The 26,886-nt window shown below is 37.5% G+C and overlaps 1 pseudogene; it reads left to right on the top strand.

The window, feature by feature from the left end:
• The window catches only part of LOC109076965, a 75,216-nt pseudogene extending 49,088 nt beyond the window's left edge, over nucleotides 1-26,128 (top strand).
• The last annotated feature ends 758 nt before the right edge of the window (nucleotides 26,129-26,886 follow it).

The raw sequence follows: 26,886 nt of genomic DNA, 5'->3' as shown, positions 1-26,886 counted from the left end.
AATATATGTATGTGTGTATACTGTGTATATTTATTATTTATATATAAATACAAATATATATATTTATAAAATGTTATGATTATATGCTAAATATATTTAGATATCAAATATATACATGTAAATGCATGTAAATATTTTAAAAAATATTTACTGTATGTGTTTGTATTTATATGTACATAATAAATATACACAGTACACACACATTATGTAAATAAAAACTTAATTTGGATGTGATTAATCGCAATTAATCATTTAACAGCACTAATTTTGATTCAAATGAATTTGTATTTTACATGATCACAAATGAAAAAAAAAAACAATTGTACATTAGTAATTATAATGCTTTCAATTTAACGGTTTTTCAAACAGTGAATAAATTATATATAGAAAGCGATGTAAGAACATTTACATTATCATATCACTGACTGCAGTCTAGCGTGAGATAAAGCACTCTCAGAAAACTCCCGTTATAATCGCTGAAGATGTCTGCGCTGTATGATGAATGATGCTGTAGTTACATCACACGCACGTCTGCACTTTGGTGATGAGAGAATTCAGTCAGCGAGAGCAAAAATCTGGTGTTTCAGCGATGACTCATCTGAACGCCTCTGATTGGATTTTTTTTAAAATATAATAAATAAAAAGAAAACAAGTATAGAGGGTCATTAAAAAAAAATCAAAACAATAGGAAAAAATAGAGAATGCTAGTATTAGAGGGTCATTTTTTAAATAATAAATTAAAAAAAAAGAAAATAAGTACATAGAATAGAAAATTTGCCCCAAGCCCCATTAATTTCCAAGACGTGTCCCGGGGAAGTGTCTGATAAAATGCTATCATTATTTATTTTAAAATATATTGATCTTGCCATGAAAACAGGATTAGTTCCTGGTGCAGCAATCAAAATAAATAAGTCTTGGGGGTCAGTGACACTGAACTGATTCTGTTGTTTCTGTAGAAAACAAATAATTTGATTGTTTGACTGTGACAATTCATTCATTTATTCATTCACACACACACACACACACACACACATGCGCGCGCACACACACACACTGATGAGGCGGTTCAGCAGTAATCGTGTTCATTACAGTGTCTCAGTGGTGCTGTCTGCTGCTCACACTGATTATTCAGCTCATTTAGATCACTTTAAAATCAGCCTTGTTAGCAAATGAGCCAATGAGAGCACTGGAGACCGTCGCTGTGCATGCTGGGAGAACACTCTAGTAAATAGTCTGTAGTGTAACGCACGCTCTGATTGTTGTGCGGTTAGTGGAGTTTGTTCTAGTCCAGCTCTGAAGCGTCAGGGAGGCTGTCGGTGTCCTGTAGGTGTCTGTCTCTGTGGTGAAATCTGCTTCAAACGCAGCACAGCAGCTCTTTCTCTCTCTCTCTCTGTCTCTCTGTACCTGTCAGACCTTACTGCGGTAAAAACTCTGATGATGCTGTCGGAACAGAGTGTTCTTCCACTGTATCGGGTCGCAGGTCTGCTCTTGATACACTGCAGACAGCAGCAGAGAATAACACCAAACTTACTGTGTAATCATACAGAGGTAGAATAGAAGACTTGAGAAAGAAGACATATCTTTAGGTCATGTGTCCATCAAACTTGGATATTTCAGCACAAATTCAGTATGAGGGATCTATTCAGCTTGCACAGATGCAGCAAACTCAGGTCTCCTGCATGTCTTCTGTCATCTGATTGATAGTTTAGAGTTTTTATCCAGTAAAAGCTCTTTTAGTGTAATTGTGATTCACAAATCTTTCTGCTTTCAGATCTTGACTGATTTTTATCAAATAATCGTCAGAATAACTGCAGTCATATTTCCAGACTGAACTCTTACTGGACTGAAGCAGCTCAGCTTTACTTGATTCTCAATCAATCATGTTTTTAGAGTCTCAAATCTGATCATCAGGATCTTTTGAGGAGCCTTTGTTTCCAGAAGCTTTACTTTCACTGTTCCTCAGCGGAGGAATGATCTTCACAAGCCTCCAGAACATCTCACATCTTCTGAGGAGCCTTTATTTCTTCATGTTTTTGCTCCGTTTGAATCTCTGAATAAAACTGTGCTGTTTTTTTCCTCCTTGCTCTCACTATATCAGACTATATGAGCCATACAAGCCTGATATATCAAATATGATAATCAGCAAAAAGTGTACACACAAATTTGTTTTTAAGTAACTTTTTTTTATATTGAAGGGTTAATATTTTGACGTTTTTGTTTGCTCTCTGTCTCAGGTGGTTTCTAAGGGTCTGTATCTGGGCGATCGGGCGTATCTGCGCAGCAGCTGGAACATTCTGGACGGGTTTCTCGTCTTCGTGTCTCTGGTTGATATTGTGGTGTCGATGACGGGCGGAGCGAAGATCCTGGGCGTCCTGCGCGTGCTCAGACTGCTGAGAACTTTACGCCCGCTCAGGTGAACAACTAATTAGTTGATTAGTTGGGTCAACTAGACACAAACCAGCCTGACCAGGGCTAGTCCTTCAGAGGAGAACAGACTACAGGTTCATTAATTATTAGCCAGAATTATGATGTTTAACCCTTATATTATGCTCAGTTTGACCTCAATTTGAGTCGTAGGAAATACTGGTTAACCTTGGATGTTTTTTTTTTTTCTTGAAATTGTCTGACTATTTCTCATTTAGGAACATGAACATGCCTGCAATGTTTCGACACTCTGCTGCTTTGAAACAATCTGTATTATATCAAGTGCCATAGATACTGTATAAAGGCGGCTGAGCTGTTGTGGGATGTATAAATGTGACCCTGGAGCACAAAACCAGACATAAGTGTCATTTTTTTTATTATTGAGATTTATACATCATCTGAAAGTTGAATAAATAATCTCTCCATTGATGTGTGGTTTGTTAGGAGGACAATATTTGTCTGAGATACAACTATTTGAAAATCTGGAATCTGAGGGTGCAAAAAAATCTAAATATTGAGAAAATCGTCTTTAAAGTTGTTCAAGTGAAGTTCTTAATGCATATTACTATTGAAAAATAAGTTTTTGATATATTTATGGTAGGAAATTTACTAAATATCTTCATGGATAATGATCTTTCATTAATATCCTAATAATTTTTGGCATAAAAGAAAAAAATAATGTTGACCCATACAATGTATTGTTGTCTATTGCTACAAATATACCTGTGCTACTGATGACTGCTTTTGTGCTGCAGGGACACGTATGAAGTTCTATTACAGTTACAGTTCTATCATGTTGACCTAAAAAATTTCATGGTTTTTTACAGTTATAGCTCTTTTATTGTTGTCTTATAGTTTTCTTTGTTTTTTGTTGTTTTAAAGAAATTTATTGTTTTCATATATATAATAATTTCATAGCAGCTACACAACTATATATATATTAGTAATTAAAATTAAGTGTATTTACATGCATGCATTAGGCAGACACTTTTGTTTGTTGAATTTGTGAATTTTTTTGGATTTCGATCCCATAATCTTGCAGTTACTAAAGCTGTCCTCTAATGCTTGAGCTTCAGGAAAGCACAGAATTTTATTTTTATTTTAATTTTTTATAAATAAAATGTATGTATTTAACCATAACAATAACTATAATATACTGGAATTAGTGCTGTCAGATGATTTAATCACGATTAGTCGCATCCAAAATAAAAGTTTTTGTTTACATAATTTATGTGTGTGTGCTGTGTATAATTATTATGTATATATGAAAACTCACACATGGATGAATATATTTCAGAAAAATGTTTATTAAATATATTTATTTATAATATAAATAATATGAATATAAATAGACATATATTTAAATATTTTCAAAATATATGCATGCATGTGTGTGTATTTATATATACATAATAAATATACACAACACACACATTATGCAAACAAAAACTTTTATTTTGGATGCGATTAATTGGATTTAATCATTTAAAAGCACCAACTGTAATGCAGCTTTAAATTTCACGTTTTACTCATGGTTTACAGATTTTTTTTTCATCACGTTTTTTTTCTTTTTCTTTTCTCTTTATGTGAATTGTATTGAATTTATCTAGGGCTGTTTTGAGTCTCTGAGGTTGCCTGTCTGTACAGTAGGTCCGGTGTGGTTCTGTGTGTTTGTGACGCGGTTCTTCACGGTTTCTCAGGGTGATCAGTCGAGCTCCGGGTCTGAAGCTGGTGGTGGAGACTCTGATCACGTCGCTGAAACCCATCGGAAACATCGTCCTCATCTGCTGCGCTTTCTTCATCATCTTTGGCATCCTGGGAGTTCAGGTTCATGTCACGTTCAGTCGACAGCGATCTCTAGTGCTGCTCCGTCAGACGCTGATCTCACGGTGTGTGTGTGTGTGTGTGTGTGTGTGTGTGTCTCAACAGCTCTTCAAAGGGAAGTTCTATTACTGTGTGGGTTTGGATGTGAAGAACATCACCAATAAATCCGACTGTCTCTCTGCCAATTACCGCTGGGTTCATCACAAGTACAACTTTGACAACCTGGGACAGGTGAGGGTCAGACTGCTTCCGCTGATGAGCCCAACAGTGAAGTCTTTGTTTTCCCGTTCTTTTCCTCCATAAACATTATAAAATATTCTCCAGTGAAGAGTTTTAAGCCATGAACCAAACCAGCCAGATCTGAACATTACACACTTCCATTTGAAGAAGAAAAAAAAAATGGTATAAAAATGTTACAAATATACAGACAGTGTCTTGTGTGAACTGCTATCCCATGATGCATTGTAAATGACACAGTTAAAATCACAACAACAGTAGAATATATAACTCACAGTTACTTACAGTAACTAAGTACCATATGTTCTTGAAAATAAGTGACTTTTGACTAAAATGCCATCTGGTCAAAAATGCATTGTTGGGGTATTATTATATTTAGAAAAATCAATGAATAAAATCAAAAAGAAACATTTGTAGACTTTATGCACACTGTAAACATATGTTTTAGTTCCTTTCACTCCACAAGAAGTATTTTAAATGGAACAGTATTCAGAAAAACAAGGCTTATATTTCAGAAGTTGCAGTGCAAGTGTAAAATAATATCTTTATGTTTTAATCTGTTCTACATTCATATTCATACAAAAAAATATAGGTGGTTTTAGATTGCAGAGAACTTATTCATGGTGCATCATGAGGGTGTGTGATCCAAATATTGAGTGGTTTTATCATGGTTTTCATTTCCATGGTAATAATCTTGAGTGCATGTCCTCAGGGTTATGAGTTGTTTGGTTCTTCGCTGAATGTTCAAGTATTGTTTTTAAACTCACGCTGACTGTCCGTCTCGCTATCAGGAGCCTCGTGGCTCTCTGTCAGGAGAGATTTAGAAATCCGCTCTATCAGTTCAGTCCTGTGGAGGAAATGAATGTGATCTTGACTTCCTGCAGCTGCTGATCTGCTGTGTGTTTGTTTGGTGGTTCTCTATTTCAGGCTCTGATGTCACTGTTTGTGTTGGCGTCTAAAGATGGATGGGTAAATATCATGTACCACGGGCTGGACGCTGTCGGGATCGACCAGCAGGTAACACACACACACACACACACACACACACACACGCACGCACGCACAGCACACACACGCACGCACGCACGCACACACGCACGCCGCACACACCACACACACACACGCACGCACACACACACACACACACAAACACGCGCACACACACACGTACAAACACACACACACGCGCGAACTTCATACTCACTGTCTACACACGTACACACACACACACGCGCGTACACACACACACACGTACACACACACACATTACACACACACACAGACTCACCACACACACACACACACACACACACGTGCACACAGACAGACACATACACACACACACAGACACACACACACACACACACACACAAACACACACAGCACGCACACACGCACGCACGCACGCACGCACACAAGCACACAAACACGCACGCACGCACACACACACACGCACACACGCACTTTACACACACACACACACACACACACACGTACACACACACACATGCGCGTACACACACACACACATGCGCGTACACACACACACACATGCGCGTACACACAGACAACACACACACACACACACACACACACACACACACATACACAGACACACACATATACACAGACACACACACACACACACACACACACATATATACACAGACACACACATATACACAGACACACACATATACACATATAGACACATACACATGTGCGTATATGTTTAAAAAAAAAAAAATAACATACACATGTGCATATACACATCCTAATGTTTGTGAAATAAGTTAACATACACATGTGCATATACACATCCTGATATTATTAATATTTAATATTAGTGCTCCTGTAGCTCAAGTGGTTAGAGGCATTGCATACAAAGAGATTTTCCCCGGGACACATGATAGGTAAAAATTGATAGCCTGAATGCACTGTAAGTCACTTTGGATTAAAAAGCGTCTGCTAAATGCATAAATAAATATAATAAATAAATTAAAATTTAATATAGCTGTTTTCTCTGTGAATAAACTGTAATGTATTTCTGTGATGTGCAGCTGTTATTTTCAGCATCATTACTCCAGTCTTCAGTGTCACATGATCTTCAGAATTCATTCTAATATGATGATTTGCTGCTCAAGAAACATTTCTGATTATTATCAATGTTGAACACAGTTGTGCTGCTCAATATTTTTGTGGAAACCGTGATACATTTTATTTTTCAGGATTCACAGATGAACAGAAAGTTCAAAAGAACAGCTTTTATTTGAAACAGAAATCTTTGTCACATTATAAATGTCTTTTGTGTCACTTTTGATCAGTTCAGTGTGTCCTTGATGAATAAAACTAACAACTTCTTACAAACAAACTCTTCTTCTCTATATTTAGTATTTGGTATGTGTTGTGTGTTGTTGAGTGTTTTGTGTTTTAGTTTTTGTTTTTTTTCAGCTGTTTTTAGATCGACAACCCCTGGATGCTGCTGTACTTCATCTCCTTCCTGTTGATCGTCAGTTTCGTCTTCGTCTTGAACATGTTTGTTGGTGTGGTGGTGGAGAACTTCCACAAGTGCCGTCAGCATCAGGAGGTGGAGGAGGCGCGGCGGCGGGAGGAGAAGCGGCTGAAGCGCATGGAGAAGAGGAGGCGCAGTAAGACATCTCTTCTCCATCGTCCCGCTGCTCTTCTTCTTCATTTGTCTTCATCTCTTTTGCTCTCGTCTGTTATTATTCATCATCTTCCCGTGTCGTCTGCTGCTCTCCCTCGTTTATCTCTCGTGTTCCTCCTCGTTCTTCTTCTCCTGAGATCCTGGGCGACATTCATCACCGCTGACCCCATTGTTTCCTCTTCCTCCCTCCATTTCCTCCATTTACATCCATCCATCACTCTGTCAGTGAAATATCAGCGTGTGTTCCTGTCAAAGCATCAGTGGTGATGATGATGATGTTAATATTAATAAATGTTCTGTTTGTGTTCAGAGGCCCAGCGGCTGCCGTATTACTCCTCGTACGGTCGCGTTCGGCTGATGATTCACTCGTTCTGCACCAGTCATTATCTGGACCTCTTCATCACCCTCATCATCTGCATCAATGTGGTCACCATGAGCCTGGAGCACTACAACCAACCACAGGTGAGCAGCTCCGTCACGTGACCCGCAGCCAATCAGCTGCTTGCAGATTTATTTATTTTTAAACATATAATCCATATAATCAGTTTTTATTTTTATATTTTATGTTTTCATTTCAAATAAGAAATTATGGTAAATTCATTGTGTGTTTTTATGATTTTTAAAAGTAAAAAAAAAGAATATACACACGCACACACACATATATATATATATACTGTAAGTTTCATTTTAGTTAAAGATTTAATAATTTTATTGTGTTTTTGTCATTTTATTGAGTTATTTATTTATTTATTTTTAAATATGTCCATATAATTTATTTTATTAAATTTTAATTGTATGAAATTTTAATTTTAAATTAATTATAACTTTTTTTTTTTTTTTATGGTTGTAGTTATTTTTGTATCAAATTAAGAAAATGAGCTTAGATAAGTGTATGTTAATGAATTCATTATTCATTCTTAAATATGTGCACACACATTCACAATTAGCATAATCGCCCCAAAGAATTACATATTCTCAGGTATTTATTATAATTTTTATTAATATTTTGAGTAAATTTTTATTTTAATATTTTATTTCAATTTAGAAATTGTAGTAATTTCATTGTTGTTATCATTTTTAATAGTTTTTTTTTTATGTTTAAATATAATTTCAGTTTTAGTTATTTTAGTGCATTCATTTAAATTCAATTAAAATGGGAAATGTTGCCTTGGCAACTAGCTGAAATATTTTTTTCATTTTATTTTTTTTATGTTTTATTTAAGTAACAACATTAATCCTGCTGGTGTTTCATGAATGAATGGCTGTGTTGAGCATCATCTGTAATCAGAGTGAGCAGAACTCCATCTGTTCATGACCGAGTCTACTCTCTGGTTTCTCTCAGTCATTGGAGACGGCGCTGAAATACTGCAACTACTTCTTCAGCTCCACGTTTGTGGTGGAGGCCATGCTGAAGCTCATTGCGTTCGGCTTCAGACGCTTCTTTAAAGACAGGTGAGCAGCGTCTGAAGTAACACACAGCAGCGCTCCAGAGGACCTCCAGCTCGTCTGTTCAGTGCCGTGATGATGTTTCTTCTCCTCAGATGGAATCAGCTGGACCTGGCCATCGTTCTGCTGTCTGTGATGGGAATCACTCTGGAGGAGATTGAAATAAGCGCTTCGCTCCCCATCAATCCAACCATCATCCGCATCATGAGGGTCCTGCGCATCGCCCGCGGTGAGCATGCTCATTATACAGAGATAAAAACGTGAAAAATACGTTTTAAAATCACTTATGCAATTAAAAATTCATAAGATGGAAAACCTCAGGAGCTTCTATGTATTAAATGCAATTTGTACCTATAACGACAATAATGGACTGAGGAGGAGTGATCAGGTGGATCCATGTACTTTTCATGCACTTTTAATAATTTATAATGGTGGACAGAACAGGACTACTAATTAAAATATTTTGAAAAAAAATAACTATCAGTAATTCTAAAAATAAAATATAATAAAATTTAAATTGTATAAAAAGATTATTTCCTATTAAATAAAATAAAAATTGTTGGATTGTATTTTACAAGAAGGCTATTTCATTCATGCTGAAAAAATCCAATTTAATTCAATGTGATGCTTGACATTTCTTTGTAATTATTTGTGAAATTTCTTGCAACACTTGAAGCTTTTGTGTATAATGTAATAGTAAAGTTTTTTTTTCTTTTAATGAATGTGTTGTAATGCATTGCATCTTTCATCAAAAATTGTATCCGAAGCTAAAATGCATTATAATTGCAGTTTCCTTGTTACACCTGACACTGACAGTTCGTTGTGTTTTAATGCATTGTATTCAATGCATATAATTAACGATAAATAGATGCATTGTATAATGTATTAGAATTGTGTTTACAATTACTCATGAAATCATTCAGTGCATTACAGTGTATGAATAATGCATTGACATATTTTTGTGTATAAAGGCTTTAAGTAAAGTGTTACTAAATTTACTAGAAATGTCTTCTACACCATTTTTTTTTTGTTCATTGTAGAAGTGGATTAAATGAAATAAGGTCTATAGGAAGGGCATAAATGAAATGAAATGAGGTTATGCACTGTGATGTATTCCAGCACTGGAGTCTGTTTTGGAGCGCTTGAGCATTTTAGTCACTACTGAGATGAAACGTGAAATCATTTTGAAAGCAAAACACAGAGCAACAGAAGTGTGTGACTGTCCTGCAGCTCAAAACCTCCATCAGCGTCTCTGTCATCTCAGTCCTGCTTTTCATGGATGTTTCTGTGTGATCTTCATTTAGAGAGACTCAGACTGAACTTCTCTGAGATGTATCTGTCTCTCCCGTGACATTCAGTGTGTTTTTGTCTCAATTTCACAGTTCTGAAGTTATTGAAGATGGCCACAGGAATGAGAGCGCTGCTCGATACAGTGGTGCAGGCGTTACCGCAGGTACACACACACACACACACACACACACACACACACACACACACACACACACACACACACACACACACACACACACAAACACACACACACACACACACATACACTTTTATGGCTCATATAGTCCGATAGAGTAAGAATATAATGCAGTGATTGAGAGATGAAGAAATAAAGGCTCCTCAGAAGATGTGAGATGTTCTGGAGGCTTGTGAAGATCATTCCTCCGCTGAGGAACAGTGAAAGTAAAGCTTCTGGAAACAAACGCTCCTCAAAAGATCCTGATGATCAGATTTGAGACTCTAAAACATGATTGATGGAGAATCAAGTAAAGCTGAGCTGCTTCAGTCTGGAAATATGACTGCAGTTATTCTGACGATTATTTGATAAAAATCAGTCAAGATCTGACAGCAGAAAGACTCGTGAATCACAATTACACTAAAAGAGCTTTTACTGGATAAAAACTCTAAACTATCAATCAGACGACAGAAGACATGCAGTAGATTGAGTGTGAAACAGGTTTAACAGCAGAGTTTTGATCATGTCTATCACTTACAGCCTTAGAGATATGCATATCAAAGATGACTGTGTCTCAGCAGACAGGTCTGATTTCAGCATCTACACAATGACAAGCGTCTGTCGTGTGACTCAAGCGTTAGACGTGCTCTCATCACGTCGTTTCAAGAGTCATTGAGTGTTCAACACTGACTCATAAACACATTACACAGATGGCGTTGATCTACAAACCTCCTTTCACATGATTAACTGCGCCGGTGATCACACTTCAGTCCTCTAAATGTGTCGATAGTAACTTAATTCATGCGATTTAATGTCTATATTTATATAAACCACTGTGTGTGTTTGAGTAAAGTGCATGTGAGGAATAATGTGCACAAGTGTTTGTTTTCTCGAGCTCTCGCCGGCTCAGATGGGCTTCCGGCACGTCTAATGGAAGTGAATTAACCTTGAATATAAGCAATAAAGCAGCAGTGAGCACATGACCAGCACAAACCTCATTCTGGGAATTAAATGACTTTCATTCTCAGTGTTGACGGCTGCTTTAGTGCTGGAGATGAGCTCGGTGTGCACGACGGATACTGTACACAAACACTGCTGGTGTGTGTGTGTGTGTGTGTGTGTGTGTGTTTTGTTCAGGTGGGGAATCTGGGTTTGCTCTTTGTTCTGCTGTTCTTCATCTACGCTGCGCTCGGAGTCGAGTTGTTTGGAGAACTGGGTGAGAGAAAACATTTCCTTTTTATTCCTAAAGCACCTAATGATCTGTTTGCATATGCATCATTTTAATGTTTTTAAATAAATTGATACTTTTATTCATCAAGGATGCATTAAATGGATCAAAAGTGACATTAAAGACATTTATAATGTGACAAACGTTTTCTATTTTAAATAAATGCTGTTCTTTTGAACTTTCTGTTCATCTGTGAATCCTGAAAAATAAAATGTATCACAGTTTCCACAGAAATATTGTGCAGCACAACTGTGTTCAACTTTGATAATAATCAGAAATGTTTCTTGAGCAGCAAATCATCATATTAGAATGATTTCTGAAGATCATGTGACACTGAAGACTGGAGTAATGATGCTGAAAATATAGCTGCGCATCACAGAAATAAATTACACTTTAACAGATACTCACACAGAATACTGCTATATTAAATTAAAATAATATTTCACAGTTTTTAAACAAATAAATGCAGCTTTGGTGAGCATTATGAATAAATATGAATCAATTAAAATAAAGTGTGATTAATTCATGAGATCCTTGACTATTTTTAAGTCTTTCTATCACATGTCATGTCATGTGTGTGTCTGTGTTTCAGTGTGTAATGTTGAATACCCGTGTGAAGGCATGAGTCGTCACGCCACGTTTGAAAACTTCGGCATGGCGTTCCTGACTCTCTTCCAGGTGTCTACAGGAGATAACTGGAACGGCATCATGAAGGTAGAGCTCACACTGCTGTCACTGAGCCTTTATATGAACACACACCCCAAACTACAGCTATGAAAGACTGTAAACCAGCTGCACTCAGTCACTGTATGAAGAATGGAAGAAGTAGCCTACAATTTATCATCATTAATTTCATGTCTTCAGAATGTGTATTTCTTGTAATTTCATCGTTGCAAACCATAACATATTACTGTGTTTTACTGCTGCTCTTCCACATGGATGTCTATGGAGAAAGACAGGAGAGAAGCGCAATCCGTAGCTGGAGACTTTGGCCTCCATTCATTAAAAATGAACAAATCACCATTGAGTATTTGACTTAGCAGAGCGGCTCTATTTCTCATTGGTTTAAATATAGAAATAATGAATAAAAATCTATGAAGGAGGCTAACCTCCCTTGGTTTATCAACTAGTCACCATGGAGAGATACTGAATATTTAATCACCAACACATTTTCTAAGCTCCCTTCTGAGCAGCAGCTAAAAATAAAAAAATGAATGAAGGCCCATGCCTAAGCTGGACATAAAACCGTCTTCATTAGATGGCCGAATGTGCTGTTTTAGAACAGAATTATTTAGAGTGGCTGACTTTAATTGATGAATTGAAGAAGACCGGTGTGTTCTACGAGGCATAGACACATTTGCTGCTATAAAGGACAGGAGCATGCATAAATATGTCATTTTCATACATAAACGTGACCAAAAGAAGGCTTTTGTTGAGAAGTTAGGCATTTAAAAAAAATGCTACAGTTTAGTGTGCCGCCTCTATTTTAATATCTACGAGCCGCCACTGATCGTAATACTTAAAATTTTAGATTTCTCTTTTTATCACTCCATAAATCAGAAGATAACAATGTCAACAGACTGAAAACAAATACATTTTCACCATGTTTTTAGGAATAAAATGTTAAATATATGTCAGGTGAATGATGGATTAACAAACTGGGTAAAACCTTTCAAAATATGGATGGGAATAAAAATAGTTTAATAGATAGGAATAAAACTTTAAAGTTTAACTGCTGCTAAAGTGGATAAAAACCTCACAGCCTTCCAGTATGGATAAAAAAAACTGAAATCTATTGATGAAGATGAATAAAGTGTAGTAAAACAAACACTTAAAGGTGTATTTTGGATGTTTTCTTTCCACTAGTCTGAAAGCAAAATAGATCGCAATCTCATGTGTTTTTGCCCTGAAAACAGACAATATGTGAATCAGCGTCAGCGTCAATTCTGCATGAGAGACACTGAGCTGATTTCATGGCTTCTCTTGTAGTCGTTCTGCTCTGGTGAGGATGAAGTGATCAAAACTGGACGATCGTTAGTCATTCGTGTTTCTTTGCTCACAGGACACGCTGCGCGAGTGTCCGCCGGGCGACAGCTACTCGTGTAACTCCAGCCTGCAGATCATCTCGCCCATGTACTTCGTCAGCTTCGTTCTGACGGCTCAGTTCGTCCTGATTAACGTGGTGGTGGCCGTGCTGATGAAGCACCTGGACGACTCCAATAAAGAGGCGCAGGAGGACGCAGAGATGGACGCGGAGATCGAGATGGAGCTGGCGCAGGGCGGCCTGTGCTGTCTGGGGCATCTGGAGCGGGCCACCGGGACCGATGCGGGCGAGAGGCCGGCGATGGCTGCGGTTCACACCAACACTAACACCAGCCAGAGCGGATTCACACAGAACCAGAGGAGCCTCTACTCACCGGCACAGGTGCGTGTCAAGCCTGGACAGGGCTGTGATTCGTCACTGGTTTCACCATTCGATTCGATCATGTGAACGATTCGATATCACGGTTATATCAAAATTATTTTGTGCAATTTTATTAAATAATATAAGCAGGCTACTTTTTAAAATAATTACAAATTAATAATAAATAAAAAATATTTAGAATTTAACCAACAAAATATACAAGCAAATATAAAGTTATATTTTTTATATATTTTTTATATTAATTTTATATATTACTAAAAAAAAGACAATTACATGTGATAAACAAAAAGTACTTTAGTGCTTTAAGTATCTGAAAGTTTACAGACAATCCCAGTTATGTGTTTTTATTTTTCTCTCAGGATTATTGCTGTTTGATTAATGTTGAGATCAGAGACGGTGGAAGCTTTAATAGGCTGCATTCACACTAATGCACAGATCTATTTCCACATATCAGGTGTTTTGTCCTGTTCTGAGAGCATAACTTGACTGTGTTTGCATTAATTTCGTATCACAAGCGTATTTGGAGTGCATTCAGGACAACAAACACAGAGTGCATGAAAGAAAGAGTGCAAGAAAGTCTGTCCGAGTTTTGTGCATCTAATGCATACTGCATTCCAATCAGCAGAAATGAAAGCATATTTAAATTAAAACATTGAAATAACGGTTTGTGGAAGCACAAGTCAAGCAATGCACATATTCTGTGCAATGAAGCCTGCTGCGATTGTCTCTAGTGCACACACATGCCACTATAAGCTTGCATTTTCCAAAATATGCCTGGATCTCAGTTTTAAAAATGTGGGTGTGAATGATGTCAGTATGCTATAATCGATTAATACTGCTTCGATTCAGAATCGTCCACGTCTGCATCGTGATGCATTGATTAATTTCAACACCCCTAATCCTGAAGTACCGATATTGATGCGAGTTTAGAAAGTATCAAATAAAAATAAAAAACATTGATACCAAAGTGTTTTATTTACCAGTTATTTTGTTTATTTAACAAAAAAAAAAAGTGTACACTATGCATTGAATTGGATGAATAACCTATGTTAGCGAATAATTGTGTAGAGAACTATTATCCTGAACACACGCAAATGTTGCAAGACAGAATCAATCAATCACAGAGAGCGTTCACTCACCTCTGACAGAGCGTTCAAACAGGGCTGCGTTTTCCAAAAATGACACAGAACCAGAGACACACGTGCGGCTCGCATTCACTGACGATGCTCCAGTCATAATGTACTCCAGATACTGACTGACACAGGCATTTACTGGAAAGAAGCAATCAAAACATTTGACAAAAGTCTGATTTTTGAAGTTTATACAAATTGAAGTTTTAAAACCTCCCACCTGACAGTCATGATGTCATCATATTTGCATAATGAGTTGTGATTGGTTTATAATGTTATTGTTATAGTTACTATAATGTCAACTGTAATGATTCCTATAACCAATAACTATGATAAATATATTAATAATGTAAATCTATAATGACCACTATAACAATAAATATAATGGTAACTGCTATATAACTGATAATGTAACCAATAACTGTTATGATTACATAACGATAACTATAATAATGATAACTTTAACTGTAATAACATTAATATTACCTTAATAACTATAACAATAACTATAATTATAACATTAGCTATGATAACTATAATGTTAACTGTAAATATAATAGTAACTGTAACCGATAACTAAAATAACAACAATAACGATAACTTTACAATATCAACTATACATCTTATGTTAAACTATAACTAATAACTATAATTATAACATTAACTTTGATAATTATAACCATAACAATATAACTATAACTACAGTGGTAACTAATATATATATATATATATAACTAATTAACTAATAACTATAATAGCAATAATAACAATATTTTTTAACTATTATGTTATGTTATGCTCTAATAGCAGCTATATTTATAATGATTACTGTAACAATAATAATGATAACTTTAACAATAATGGTAACAGTAAGTCTAATGATAAACTAACCAATACATCATAATAACTATATTAGGATACACACCAGCGGATGATAACTCTGCTTATTTCATAATCTCCCTGTAGTTTTGTCGCCTGCCACTTTAAATGCTGGAGCTCATTAAAGTAAGATGGATTCTGATTGGATTTCAATGTTTTTTTTTTATCATTTATCAAAAATAAATCCTTGACTCTGTTATTCTCTTTTGAAATGTATTGATCATTGAAATGTATTATTTATGGTTGTAGTGGTGTCATGGTCATTTGTGGTGTGAACGAACTCTAAAAGCTGAACTCATCTCAAACTTTAAGACTGATTCACTGCAGCAGATGAACTTCTGCTTCATATCTGATGCAGTGACAGGGCTTCATTTGTCAGGTGTGATTTACGTACTGTACTTTGAGCGTGTTTGAGTGTGTGTAGATTGGTGTCATTAGAGCAGGTGTGTTCGTGAACAGAGATGATAATATTCCTCTATAATCTCAATGTAAAGGTTTTGTTTTTGAAGTGGGACAGCAGTCATGAATCTCTCATGAGTCATTACACTGAGTGATTGTAAATTTCCTCCCTGACATCTGATGGCCCGCAGTGATCGTGCACACGAGTGTGTGTGTGTGTGTGTGTGTGTGTGTGTGTGTGTGTGTGTGTGTGTGTGTGTGTGTGTGTGTGTGTGTGTGTCTGTGTTAATGGAGACACATTGTGAGTCATCAGAGGAAATGAAGTCGCAGCTGAAACACAAAACAATCTGTCCACATGTGATGAGCAGTGAATCTCACACTGATGTCTGCTTCACACTGACAGTGATTTATTGCTGCTCGCGCTCTGCTCTTATCGCTGGACTTTAGACAGTCTTAGTGCAGTCAAACAATTAATCGCAATTACAATTAAGTTTTTTTTTACTTAATATATGTGTGTGTACTGTGTATATTTATTGTGTTTATATATAAATACACATACATGCATGTATGTATATATTTAAGAAAATATGTTAGGTCTATATATTAAATATATTTACTTAGAAATATAAATTATATGAATATAGACTACCATTCAAAAGTTTAGGATCAGAACGATTTTTAATGTTTTTTAAAGGAGTTTCTTATGCTCATTAAGGCTGTATGTATTTGATCAAAAATATAGGAAAAAAATTAATATTGTGTGAAATAGTATTATGATGTAAAATATTTTTTTTTCTATTTTAATTACATTAAAATCAAATTTATTTCTGTGATGTGCAGCTGTATTTTCAGCATCATTACTCCAGTCTTCAGTGTCACATGATCTTCAGAAATCATTCTAATATGATGATTTATAATCAATGCTTGAAACTGTTGTGCTGCTTCATATTTTTTTATATATTTTTTTTGGAGCCTGTGATACCTTTTTTCAGGATTCTTTGATGAATAAAAAGTTAAAAAGAAGAGCATTTATTTAAAATATAAATATTTTCTAACAATATACACTACAGTTCAAAAGATTGGGCTCATTACATTTTTATTCTTTCTTTTTTTGAAAGAAATTAAAAATTTTATTCATCAAGGGTGTTAAATTAATAAAAAGTGATGGCAAAGATTTATATTGTTAGAAAAGATTCATATTTTGAATAAATGCTGTTTTTTACTTTTTATTCATCAAAGAATCCTAAAAAAAAGTATTGCAGTTGCCAAAAAAATATTTGGCAGCAGAACTGTTTTAAACATTGATAATTATAATAATAAATCAGAATATTAGAATGATTTCTGAAGGATCATGTGACACTATGACTGATGAAAATTCAGCTCTGCATCACAGAAATAAATGATATTTTAAAGGATATTAAAATAGAAAGCATTATTTTATATTGTAATAACATTTTACAAGATTACTGTTTTTTTCTGTATTTTTGATCAAATAAATGCAGCCTTGATGAGCAGAAGACACTTCTTTAAAAAACATCAAAAATCGTTCTGATCCTAAACTTTTGAATGATTGTGTATATTCATATAATTTATATAATATGAGATGAGCAGAAGACACTTCTTTAAAAAACATTACAAGTCTTACTGATCCCAGACTTTTGAAATGCAGTGTAAATATATGTAAATATTTTCAAAATATAAATGGTATGTGTGTGTATTTATACAGTATATACATAATAAATATGCACAGCACACACACATATATTACGGAAACAAAAACTTATTTTGGATGCGATTAATCGTTTGGTAATAAATATGCAGTGTGATCATGAATATATTACGGCGTGGATGAGAATAAGACGTCGCTCTAGTTTAACAAAGACTCAGATAAACATGAATTTATGATTCCTTCACTCTTATTGATAGCTGCTGCTTCATTTACATAACGACTCTTGATGACATCACTGACCACCGCTGTCACTCACGTCTCTCGTTAGTAATCAAACCAGTGATGCCTTTCCTCCAAACCAATTTAACAGTCTGTTCATTTCATAAAATAAATGTTTTTATTTGTTTTCTGGTAATTTTGCTTGTTTTGCACTCGTCTGATGCGACACACACTGACTGATGGAGTGTGTCGATGGTCTCGGGTCATCTGTTGGGTCGCTGGACCGAGTTCATCCGTCTAACTGAATTCTGACAGATGCACACGCTCGAGCGCTCCACTACACACACACACACACACACACACACACACACACACACACACACACACACACACACACACACACACACACACACACACACTCATCTGTGTGTTTTTGTCTTGTTTTCCAGTACAGATATCTAGGCATCGCTACAAGTAATGCAAGGAAAAAATTGCATAAGAAAAAATACTTTTTATTATCCAGTGTGTGTCCAGTGATCTAATACCCGTCCCTCAGAAGTTGTGTGTGTGTGTGTGTGTGTGTGTGTGTGTGACAGGAGAACCAGTGGCTGGAGAGCGTCTCTCTGCTGATGAAGGACTCGCTGGATGGAGAAATGCAGATGATTGATAATCTATCAGGATCGGTGTTCCACCATTACTGCTCTCCACCAATCAGACGAGACGGCAGGAGCCAATCAGAAGAGGTGAGGAGGCCTAACACTTCCTAAAATCTTAGAACGACTCCCTGAAGCAACAATTCCTGAACCGCATGTTTACAGTTCTCTTCTGTGTTTCTGTGAATTGTGGGGGCTTTCAATAGACTTCTATTACTCTTATATTGACCAAACAATATTTTCTATCCCCTAACCCTAAACCTACCCCTCACAGAAAACCTGTTTGTGTTCTTACACTTTCAGATAAACATCATGTACTATTTTCTATTATGTTTTTCCCCTCGTGGGGACTGTAGTCCTGCCCCATCAATGTCAAAAATTTCAGGTTTTACAGTTTTACTATTCTTGTGGGGAAATTTGGTCCCCACAATATACTGTAGCATAAACAAGTACAAGTGTGTGTGTGTGTGTGTGTGTGTGTGTGTGTGTGTGTGTGTGTGTGTGTGTGTGTGTGTGTGCATATTTGCGCAGCTGGTCATGTGAGTGAGTGCTCAGATCTCTGCATGCACCAGTGTTTGACAGCTTGCTGTGGTGATGGTGTGTGTTTTGTAGATCCGGCTGGCGGAGGTCGAGCACACGTCTCTGATGTCGGAGCAGCTGTCTGATAAATCCCCCTCACCGGCGCTGCCTGATGACATCAGCCTGGACGAGCACAGCGACTACCAGCTGCTGGACAGGGACCGTAAGGTGTGTGTGTGTGTGTGTGTGTGTGTGTGTGTGTGTGTGTGTGTGTGTCATCACGCTGATTAATCATTATTGACATGCTTAATTAACTGATAAGTGCATGGGTCTCTCGGGTGGGTGTGTAAAGCTCCTTTGGGTTCGTCTCAGCAGGATCTTCTCGCTCTGTCTGTGTCTCTGATGCTTCTGCTGTCAGACTCGTGTAGAGAAGCTGGAGAACATGCTTGACTTGCACGGAACACTTTAAATAAATTATTCAATCATCTGTCATCCTGTACTCACCGTAGGCATAGCTGGATGTTTGACTTTTTGGGGCCAAACCAAGAAAAATTGATTTGGTCAATCAGACTTTTAAACACATTTTAGCTTTTCTGTAGCAAACCTGCAAATTCACACTCTTGTGTGCTGTTCAAGTTATTTTACTTACTGTACACAGATCAGCAGTAAGTGCATGAGGTTGTCATGATACATTGCATGCAAATTACTTTTAAGGGCTGCACTATATCTCTTTTAAACGCTTTGGAAAACAATGCACTATAAACATGTTTGTCATCACAATCTCAGAGGCTTTTATTAAGCAAATCAAGAAGTGAATTAGTCGCCCACTGCTTTAAAACAGACGTCTGCTGGGCATTAATCAAGTTAAATGTGCAATAGCAGGAACACAAACACTTGATTAAATCTTACTGAAAACAGATGATTAAGCAGTTTATATTGTACAAACTGTTCAGGTTTTGTTGTGTGTAAATTAAATAACATTTTGCTGTAATGTAGAACACTTGTCATATGTCATTTACTTTTGTGTACACTATTTGTTATAAATTAAATTAATGTTAATGCATTTAACTTTTTTCTTTTTTTTTGGTGAATGTACACTTCCATTCAAAACTATGATATCAGTACAATTTTGAATGAAGTCTCTTATGCTCATCGAGGCTGTATATATTTGAATAATAATCTTTTCTAACAATACAAGTCTTTACTATTACTTTTTATCCAATTAACACATCCTTGCTGAATAGAAGTATTATTATTAATTATTTTTTTTATTTTTTTACTGACCCTAAACTTTTGAATAGCAGTGTATATTGTAACACAATATTTTTAATTGTGAATAAAATCTGTTCTTTATAAACTTTTTTTTTTTTATCAAAGAATCCTGAAAAAAAGTATCACTGGTCCAAAAAAAAAAAAAAAAAAATATTGAGCAGCACAACCGTTTTCCAAACTGATAATAAATCATCATATTAGAATGATTTCTGAAGATCATGTGACACTGAAGACTGGAGTAATGATGCTGAAAATACAGCTGCACATCACAAGAATAAAATATATTTTAAAGTATATTAAAATAGAACTACAAATACAGCTTTGATGAGCATAAGAAATTTCTTTAAAATATATATATGTGTGTGTTTTGAACGGCAGGGTATACCCTTGGTTTTTGCTTCTTGTTCTTAAATTTGGAAGCAACTCCTGTCAGATATTTAGCAGTTATGTTCATGCTGCTTTTTGTCCATATGAAATACATGTGGATAGACTAATAGTATCATCCTAACAGATTTCTGTGATATATTTCTGTGATAAAATCCTCACCTCCACTGCAGCTCTCAAATCTGATTCAGTGGTAATATGCTGCAGGTACAGTGTGATATGAGTGATGAGACACACATGAAGCGCTGTGTGTCTGTACAGGAGCACGGCAGCGCTGACCTGAGCACAGACGAGCTCGTGTGCAGAAGCTTTCTTCCTCAGAGCGATGCATCCAGCGCAGGGCGAGACAGACGGGATGTGCGGCGTGAGACGGGTCACCACCGAGGTCAGGCGCCATGTGTGTGTCCTGCTCTCTGAAGGACCGTTTACATTAGATGTGTTCTTACACTTACACCTAGAAATCTATTTGTCTGTCTGCTTGTCTGAGAGACTGGATGGCCTTAAAACATTTAAAGTTTGAGCTATTAAAGCTTCTTCAAAATTTCTGGTTAGGATTTCTCAAGCCAACATCAAAGTTTGTCTTGACAAATATATATATATATGATATGATATGATATGCAGTATATAAAGTTGTGTGGTACCCACAACTAACAGTTTGAACATATGGACCCCAGATCACAAAACCAGTCATAAGTGTCAATTTTTTGAAACTGAGATATATCTGAACGCTGAATAAATAAGCTTTCCATTGATGTATGGTTTGTTAGGATAGGACAAAATTTGGCAAAAAAAAAAAAATCAAAATTTGAAAATCTCGAAAAAGGACGGTGCAAAAATAAATAATGAGAAATTGCTTTTAAAGTTGTTCAAATTAAGTTCTTAGCAATGCATATTACTAATCAAAAATTAAGTTTGATATATTTATGGTAGGAAATTTACAAAATAGCTTCATGGAACATGATCTTTACTTAATATACTAATGATTTTTTGGCATAAAAGAAAAATAATTTTGACCCCTACCATGTATTTTTGGCTATTGCTACAAATATACCTGTGCTACTTATGACAGGTTAAGATGTAGTTTTACACATCTAAATGAATGTTAAACTAAGGCCTTGTCCACGCTGATCTTTTTCTCTCTGTTTTGGCTTTGTGTCTACACTGAAGATGGTGTTTTTGTCAGGGAAAACTAAGATTTTTGAAAAAATATTTTGTTTTTGGAAAATTTTTTAATTGTAGTTTTTTTTGTTGTAGTGTGGCTTTTGAAAATGATGATGCATGTTTAGTCATGTGATGCACATATATGTATGTATATGTGTGTGTGTTTATGTATATGTGTGTGTGTGTGTGTGTTTATGTATATGTGTGTGTGTTTATACTGGTATTGTGCCTGTTATGTGCTATTCACTTTCAAACTATTGCTACAAATGTGTTACTGTGTACACTCTTCATATCACAGTCCTGCAAAGATGACAGAAAATTAATTCACGATTGCTGTTTACGGCAAAACGTGAGGGCAGTTGGGTTTAAGATCAGACATACAATTGTGAGTGAGTGCGACCTGAACGTGTCAGTGAATGCTGAGATAAAATAATCCTGCCAGAAGAAGTATCATGTCTGTTCCAACTATATCGTCTCAGTGAGCTTTTTTAGTGAATTAATTTTTTTTGACGTTTCAGTGTGGATGAGAAACTTCTGGAAAATGCTAGTGTGGACAGAGAGCGTTTCAAAATGAAAACATCATTTTCAAATGTATTCGGATTAATGAAGACGTAGCCTAACTCAGACAAGAAGCTGGAGTGTAAAAACACCTGTTGTGTTCTTCTGAAATGGGCTGATGTTTGTGTGTGTGGCAGATGGCAGTGGAGGAGACGGTCAGACGTCTTCACCTCTCTTTCATCTCCCGGCTGAGTTCTTCCATCCCACCACCGCTGCGATTCCCCAGGGCAGCCCAGCCACCGGAGCGGCCCAGCCGGGCTCCAGACACGCATCTCCAGCCTCATGGGCTTCTCTCAGGTCCCCAGGGGCCAACAGCAGGGTCATGGGCCCTCAGGTAAGAGACGGCTGTTCAGACTCAATCAGGACTTATAGTCAAGTGTTTGGATACCAACATAAGGATGAAGGGGTCTCAGATAGACTTTGACTTCGGACATTAAGTAAGGTCCATTTTGCAGTTTATTCTTGCCAACAGTCATCTACTTAAAAGGGTCATAGACTGAAATGTAAGAGATCACTGAATTATTAAAACATCCTGTAAGTTTCAGAACTCAAAACTTTCTTGTTAGTCTAAAAACAGCTTATATTGAAACCAATCTGCCAAAATGACAGGTTGCGGAATGTGAAACTTTATGATGTAATAGTGTGTATAAACTTTTTTTTTGGTGTATATAAATGTTTTGTTGTAAATTTAGCCTGCCCACCGATTCTACAGCACTGCCTGTTTAGCTCCGCCCACTAATTCTACAGCACTGCCTGTTTAGCTCCGCCCACTGATTCTACAGCACTGCCTGTTTAGCTCCGCCCACTGATTCTACAGCACTGCCTTTTTAGCTCCACCCACTGATTCTACAACACTGCATGTGTGGCTCTGCCCACTGATTCTACAACACTGCCTGTGTGGCTCTGCCCACTGATTCTACAACACTGCCTGTGTGGCTCTGCCCACTGATTCTACAACACTGCCTGTGTGGCTCTGCCCACTGATTCTACAGCACTGCCTGTTTTGCCCCGCCCACTGATTCTACAACACTGCATGTGTGGCTCTGCCCACTGATTCTACAGCACTGCCTGTTTAGCCCCGCCCACTGATTCTACAACACTGCCTGTTTAGCCCTGCCCACTGATTCTACAACACTGCATGTGTGGCTCTGCCCACTGATTCTACAGCACTGCCTGTTTGGCCCCGCCCACTGATTCTACAACACTGCCTGTTTAGCCCCGCCCACTGATTCTACAACACTGCATGTGTGGCTCCGCCCACTGATTCTACAACATTGCCTGTTTTGAGATTTGATGGGAGCCCACCTTTATCCAGTAGGCTTGATATCTAGTTTACTTGCTACTAACTGGCTCCACTTCCTTCCACTATAGAAAAGTGAAGTGATAACATCTCAGTATGGCTGTTGTGGAAATTGTCATTTTGAGCCAGAGTCTGCGCAGTAGTGATCATGAGGTGGAGCCGCGGTATCAAAGTCCCGTCCAAACTCCTGCAGACCCAATCACAAGCTCACAATCATGAAACCACAGCCTGTTTTTATAGCATCAAATAACTAACTAAAATCAAACTAATTAAAAAAAATTTAAAAAGATCATTACCATGCTAAGAACTATCTAAAATGATGGAAACCATCTTTGGAAAAAGATTATCTGAAGTATAATTTGATCATTTAGTTTGTCTCACGTGCCTTTAGATTACATTTATGACCTATACTGGGTCCAGCCACTTGGGGCAAACAAAATGTTTTGGCTTCACTATTCAGTATTTGTGCGGCACACTTGTGTAAACCTGATTTCCAGGTGGACTGGTGCACCCTTGACTCCCATAGGTTGGGCAAACCCCACCAATCAGTTTTTGCAGACAGAAAATTTGCAGTCGCAGATCTGGGTCACTAAGGCCTCTCATGTCCAGATCTAGGTTTGTTTCTCTTTCCTGACTCTCTTTTCACTTCTTGCCGCAGATGTCCCACAGTAACTCTTCGCTGGCCACGGGCAGCTCATTGAGCAGCCTGCAGACCATGCTGGAGGAGGGCGTCTCCCCGTCAGGAGACCCTACACTACCCCTGATCAGCAGAACCCACGTCCCTCCTCCAGAACTCAGCCAGAGATACCACACTCCACAGACTGTGTTCAACCTCCAGGCCACCAGGGGGCGCCACAGGAATCGGCGAGGATACAGTGACTGCACAAATCCTGACTGGATCCGACAAGACCCCTCCGATGAGGACACTGGATCCGGGGTTGGGGCTGGAGGACCCGGTCAGGCTGGTAATCTGGAACAGTTATCGGATAATCTGAGTAGCTTCTCTTTGACATCTCTGCACCCGTCGGATTCGCTAGCACCGCCGCTGGCCAAGAAGTGCAACAGCACTGGGAGTTTAGTACAGGGGAGCCTAGCAGTCCGGAATAAAGATGGGAGGTGCCTGTACGGATTCGATCCTTGTACTGAAGCAACAGGTGAGGAAACTGAGAGGGATGCGTCCCCTGTTGGCACCAAGACGTGCAGCCAGACTTTGGGTTCTGGCTGCCGTAAGAACAGATGAAATGCGTGGTTCGGTCAAGGTATGGGACACTGTGTGGTCTCTTCCGTGAACTCATCTCCATGTTTATCTCGAATGACACAAATCTGTTTCCTGTTGTGCTACTGACCAGCTAAAACTAACAGCCACAGCAACACAGTGTCTTTTCTTCTTCAGGGCATTACGCTGGACGCCCCAGAGGAGATGCAGTAGTCATGGAGTAGCGTAGAATGTTCTCAGTTCATTCATTCTGTTCATTCATTCATAGGCGAAAACAGACTAAGAACCTCACCGGCTGGAGTGTGTAGAGATCAGATGACACTGAGTGTGTAGCACGTGACACGTTTAAATGCAGAAAGGTGCCGTACGATGCTGCGTTCATGTCATGTCGAAATTACTGCCATTATGAGTACTGTGGTTGAGAAAGTAATTTTCTTTTAAAAGCATCTTGAAACACTGTTAAGGATATGCTTTTTTTTTCAGAGAATATTGTTGGCAAATTGTCTTGTTTAAAACATAAACCTAACTAAATTTAGGTTGTAATGTTTTCCCCAAGGATGTTTCGATGCTAGTACTGGGAAACGAGACAAAAAAACTGAACAAGACAAGTGAATCTGAAATTAGATGGTGTCCAAGTACTACATTTGATGAGGAATATGTACTTTTCTTGTTCTTGTATCAATGTGTGGATGTGGACGTACTTCATGTTCTTACAGTATGTGACCTAAGCAGCTTTACAGTGTCAACAGGAAAATAGTTTGTCAATAATGCAAGAGCACAATGGCAAAAATGTCATCATCCACTTCAGCTCTCTTCCAATAGTGTCTGTGTATCAGTCAAGTGTCCCAAACTAACCAAGCCAGAGGCAACAGCGGCAAGGAACCGAAACTCCATCCGTGACAGAATGGAGAAAAAACCCTGGGAGGATCCAGGCTCAGTCGGGGGCCAGATGAAACCAGCTTGGCGTGGCTTTAGTGTCGTTCAAAATTACTCTGCCGTGTCCTCATGGAATAGTAAAGTGTCCACTAGCAGAAGGTCATCTAGGTACTACTCTTTTACAACCCTGTCCATGATTGCAAATCCGGTATATATTCATGTAGAGCAAGAGTTTGTGGGTTTGATTCCAAGGGAACACGTGTTAGGTAAAAAATGTTAGCCTGAATGCACTGTAAGTTGCTTTGGATAAAAGCATCTGCTAAATGCATAAATGTAGATGTTTTACAAATTTTAGCATACTACTCATTTCAGATACTGTTTTACAATAGGTGTATTCTGATGGACTTTTTACAGGAAACTGGCAAAATATGAAAGCTCTGACTTGTGTAAAAACCCAAACTGGTAATTTGTTGCCTACAGTATAGAGTGACGACGTCAAAATGCACAAGGTTAATTCACCTCTGGTTCTCAATTTATATTTTATTCAATGCAGGACAGTTTAAATGTCTGAAAATGAGCTAAAGACACAAATTAAACATCTTTAAACTCATCGTTGCTCTAGAAGTGCATCATTTCTGTGTCGGTGTTCAGGTCTCGTGCAGTAATTCTGATGTGACGTGAGCGTGGCGTTAGAACTGCGTCTTTCGCTTCATTTTTATGTGGGAGGATCGAGTTTTAGCAGCCGCCCACAGATCATTAGAGCTGCAGGGTGAGTTTATAAATGTGTGATGGTAGTTAGTAGCATTGACTTGACTGAGGAAACATCTCAAGCCCATACCATGACATGCACTGAATGCTGGACTCTACAGGATGATTGAAGATCTTAGAAGCAGAAACATGAGCTCTGATCCTAAACCCAGTGAGCTGTTGGTCTGAC

The sequence above is a fragment of the Cyprinus carpio genome, chromosome B6 (assembly GCF_018340385.1).
Source record: "Cyprinus carpio isolate SPL01 chromosome B6, ASM1834038v1, whole genome shotgun sequence".
NCBI classification, from domain to species: domain Eukaryota; kingdom Metazoa; phylum Chordata; class Actinopteri; order Cypriniformes; family Cyprinidae; genus Cyprinus; species Cyprinus carpio.
The sequence above is the reverse complement of the archived record's forward strand: the minus strand, read 5'-3'. Positions and strand labels throughout refer to the sequence as shown.